We start from the raw sequence: 5,000 nt of genomic DNA, 5'->3' as shown, positions 1-5,000 counted from the left end.
CACACACACACACACACAGCTCCATGTCTAAAAAAGACTTCCGAGCTTCCTAACAGACAATTTTAAGCGTCCGCAATGTAAACATTTACCAACAGTAATTATTACGTACACCGCCAAAGAACAACTGTTCATGCCGGCCTCTCCCCCACACATAAACACTACATTAACAGTTGTTCCAACGAACACACACACACACTACACACACACACCACACACACACCACACACTACACACACACACTACACACACCACACACACGCAAATACACACACCCATACATACCACACACACACACTACACACAACATTTACATTGTCTTTGTGATTACATTGACTTGTCAAACACAATGTGCCTCCGCATCCGTCTTGATACACCAGTTTGCCAAAGAGAGAGAGAGATACGATAGAGAGAGAGAAAGAGAAAGAGAGAGAGAGAGAGAGAGAGAGAGAGAGAGAGAGAGACAGCACATAAGCAATGAGATTAAGAGAGCATGCATCCTTTAGCTCCCTAAGAACATCACTCCTAGTTAGTTCCACTCATTTGCAGCCCATTCAGTCACACAAGCAACAAAAGCGAGCCTGACGTTAAAGAGGCACCAAACTCTATTTGCTCTATTTGCTCCCATTTGTTTGCATAATATGCTCCCTCAATCAGCAAGAAATCAGCCGAGCTGGGTTGGTTCACTTAGTTTGTTTAAAATCTCTTAAATTAAACATGCCCCGTCTTGTTATCCCCTTAGAATCGGTAATAGATTGGGATTTTTGTTTGTTTGTTTGTTTCGTTTACTGAGTTTCCGGTTCATTAGTACAAATTTTCTCGTGCAGAACGATTTAAAGGTGATGGTGCGTGTCAGTCAGTCGTTCTTTATTTGTTACTCTTTTTTTTTTCAAATCAACTCATCCGCCGTGGAAAAGCATTGGTACGGTTGGGGGGAAATTGCCACTCTCCACAATCCAAATGTTTAACTCATTTAGGAAGCTAGCAGCCCACCGGTTTTCCTTTCTCTCTCTCTCTCTCTCTCTCTCTCTCTCTCTCTCTCTCTCTCTCTCTCTCTCTCTCTCTCTCTCTCTCTCTCTCTCTCTCTCTCTCTGTCTCTCTCTCTCTGTCTCTCTCTCGTTCTCTTCCCCTCTTCACCCCTATCCTCCAAACAAGTCTTCCTTTGATTTTTTTTCCCCTTCCTTCCCCTTTTCCATTCAGCAGTCATTCTTTTTTCTCTCCTTTTTCTTCTTTTCCTCCCTCTGTGTTGTTCTTTTCTGGAGAAATGGGAAGATGGGCTTGGGGATGGCGCTTGGCGGTGGCGAAGGAGAGAGCGGAGAGCAGCGAGGCCGTGAGTTGAGGCGAAGCACAGCAGCGATGCAGCTGGGTCACGAGGGCTGCGTAATGCGCTTAGCATCGAGCGGCTCGCTCTCTCGCAGCGCGTCTATTAGGCACTAATTCGATTTGTACCTATTCATTTGCAGTCCCTGCACCAGCACCGACTCGGGCCTCCTCAACCCCATCCTCCTCTCCTTCTCTCGCCTTCTCTCTCCTCCCTCCTTTTCTCTTCCTTCGCTCCTCCTCCTCCTCCCCCGCCCCCGTAATTGGTTCTGTCTCTATTTTGGCATCATTCGATTAAGCCGGACTCCCGGACACTTGTAGTCTGCGCTTGTCTGTCCGTTTATGCAGCTCCTAATGTAACGCAAAATTCATTACTGATCACATTACATTCAACTTCGTCTTGTACCGTCCACCCCCACCCCCACCCCCCTAAACTCTCACATTCACCGTCATTGCCACCAGCGCCACGACCAACCCCCACAGGCATAGTTAACCCTGGTCTGATCCGGCTAGGAAGGAAGAGGGATGGTGCGATACGGGGTGAAGGAGGGGGAAATGACTTGAAAATGGATGCCGAGATGGGGGGAAGAAATGGACGCCGCGAGAGGGGGAGGGGAGACGGACGGGGGACGAGGAGGGAGGAGGGAGGGGAGGACGGGAGCCGATAGAAAGTGACACGGAGTGGCCGCAGCCCGCCACGCCGGAGCCAGCCGTGTCTCGCGCACATCCATCACTTCCTGTGTCCTGTCCTGTCCGGCCGAATACGGAGACGCCGCTACCACTACACAGCCCAGCTCAGCTCCGCTACGCTGATCACCTCCGCTCAGCTCAGCTTACCTGCTCATCCCCAGCCCTCACTTTGTCTCTCTCTCTCTCTCTCTCTCTCTCTCTCTCTCTCTCTCTCTCTCTCTCTCTCTCTCTCTCTCTCTCTCTCTCTCTCTCTCTCTCTCTCTCTCTCTCTCTCTCTCTCTCTCTCTCCACTTAAAGAAAAATCATAGATATATAGACAGATTTATAGATAGATAGGTAGAGCGATAGAAAGATAGACATCTATCTATCTATCTTCTCTCTCTCTCTCTCTCTCTCTCTCTCTCTCTCTCTCTCTCTCTCTCTCTCTCTCTCTCTCTCTCTCTCTCTCTCTTTCTCTCTCGCTGGGACAACACAAATCTTATTTCAGGATTGGGCCAGATTGGATTGAGCGGCGCTGGCTTGGCGATCATCATCATTAGCGTTGTCATTGTTGTTGTCGTTGTCAACGAGCCTGACATTTGCCATGTGAATAAGTGGACCCCCTTTGCTTGCCTGTGTTTTCTGTCCCCGGCCTTTTGTCGCTGGCTTCACTGGAGCTACTGCTGCACTGAGTCTTCATGATATGAGACACAAGCGATTGTTGCCAACAATGTCACTTGGCTCATTTTTGAAAATATATTTCTTATTGAAATGGCTGAACAGAACCTCATTCTACGGCGGTGCTACGTGAGAAAATGTTTAACACTCTTCAACAATTTTTGTCCCTCACCGCATCTCTATTGTCATCCGAGAGCCGTTTTCATCGTTGAGCCGTGAACGGGACTCAGCTAGACATGATGAGGAGGTTGACAGTTGACAGTTGCAGTAGAGTAGAGTAGAGTAGAGTAGAGTAACTTGATTGATCCACGGGGGGGAATTCAAATGCGTCGTGTCTTTGTGGAGTTTCACAGCATCCTGTTTGGAAATGAGGGGTGCTCACCTCTGTTTTGAAAAGGTGTGAACCAGGTTCCAAAAGTTAAACAAAACAAAAAAAACCTCCCACAGTTTCGATCCAACCATCTCTGAATGAGCTGATCATACTTAATACTCAAGAAAGGTAGACCCCAACTACTCACTGAAGTCACCTGTGTTGGAAGGAAACTGTGGCTGGGCTTGGACCCGGAATGAACTCCTCTGGTCTTATGCTCATTTATATATTACATTTAATAACTTTTATTGGTACTCAAAGGTAGATACATAGTTAACTTAAAAAAACAAAAACACTATCCCATCCCACCTCCTGCCAGCGCTCTCCCAGATCAAGAGGCTAGTTGTGACAAGCATTACAGTAGCCGTTTGGGATGTCGTGCGACTGCAAGGGGTCACTCGGCTGTCTTTTTCACTCTTGTGTGCCGTTTCCATGGCTTTGCAGAAAACCATCACACCTGACATCCTCATTGCTCTCTCTTTTTTATGTCCCTGTACTGTACTGTATGTCCCAGCCTGTCTCCTCCCATCACCCCCGTCATTTCCATCCCTACACTACAGGACAGGATGGTTGCATGGCAACCGTGTTTTGGATGTTGCGTGTGGAGCATGTTTCGTGCGTCTTTAGCGGGATGGTGTGTTTGTGTGTGTGTGTGTGTGTGTGTGTGTGTGTGTGTGTGTGTGTGTGTGTGTGTGTGTGTGTGTGTGTGTGTGTGTGTGTGTGTGTGTGTGTGTGTGTGTGAGAAAGAAGCAGCTTGGCTGCATGATGAGATGGTTTGGTGGCCGGCGTCTGCATATGCCATCCGGTAGCCGTGTGCGGCGGCATGCTCCATTTCAGACTGGCCGCTTCCGCCCCAGTGTCACACACACACACACACACACACACACACACACACACACACACACACACACACACACACACACACACTGCCTTTGAAATGCGGATGCAGATGGTCCAGCACTTACTGTCTGCTTGCACACACAAACGTGTGCGCGTGCACACACACACACACTCACACACACTCTCACGCACGCACACACGCACACGCACACACACACACACTCGGGGGGGCCTTCATCTGCCCATCACTGTTCTTTCTCTTGCTCCTTCTGTCTTTCTCTTTCCTTTTCCCTCTCTCGTCACCCCCCCCACCCCATCTCTGCGTGTTTCCCCATCTCTGTCATCTTTTACTCTCTGGCCGTCCTCCTCTGTCTGTCCCCTTGTCTGTCTCTGTTTTTCTCTCCTCTCACCCTGCTCTGTTTCCCTCCTCATCCTGTTTCCCACCTCTCTCTCTGTCTACCCCCCCCCCCCCTCTCTCTCTCTCTGTCTCTTGATCCAAATGAGGTTGTCTGCAGTCATGGCGACAGATACAGACAGGCCCCTGTGTTCTCCATGTTGACAGAGAACACCAGACCAACACACAGACAGACCAACACACAGAGGAAGACAAGGACAGAAGCAGTGCTAGAGATAGGACGAGAGGCCTACAGAAAGAAAGACAGACAGAGACGCTCACAGCGGACCAGAGAGAATCAGTCACACACAAACACACAGAGTGAGAATGGGGCCGTGTGAATGACAGACTTAGTGAAAGAGTGGGAGTATTTGTGAGACATAGACGTATTGGAAAGAGATATTGTGATTGTGATGGAGATATTGAGATATTGAGTGTGAGAGAAATAACGAAAAACTGAGAGGCTTGTGAGAGAGAAAGATTTTACAAGCGACTCTCCGGAGATGGAGATGGAGGGACAGAAAAGAGCAAAACAAATTTGTGGAAGAAGGCCAATGGTGGCGGACAGCAGTGACTTCCAGACTAATGTCACTGTCATGCCTAGAGCCCCTTAGCACAATATTAGTGAGAGATATACAGTGGTAGGTACAGTAAGAGGGAAGTGCAGAGTGAAAGTGAGAAAGAGTATTGATGACAGAATGGAATGAGAGAGAGGTAGATAGAGAGAGAGAG

At 48.5% G+C, this 5,000-nt stretch overlaps 1 protein-coding gene across 2 annotated transcripts in view; it reads left to right on the top strand.

The window, feature by feature from the left end:
- bcas3 (BCAS3 microtubule associated cell migration factor) overlaps positions 1-5,000 on the top strand; it is a 423,177-nt gene that overhangs the window by 379,607 nt on the left and 38,570 nt on the right. The gene's annotated exons all lie outside the window — the stretch shown is intronic.

This window comes from Engraulis encrasicolus, chromosome 8 (assembly GCF_034702125.1).
Source record: "Engraulis encrasicolus isolate BLACKSEA-1 chromosome 8, IST_EnEncr_1.0, whole genome shotgun sequence".
NCBI classification, from domain to species: Eukaryota; Metazoa; Chordata; class Actinopteri; order Clupeiformes; family Engraulidae; genus Engraulis; species Engraulis encrasicolus.
Note: the sequence above shows the minus strand (reverse complement) of the source record. Positions and strands in the feature narration are given on the sequence as shown.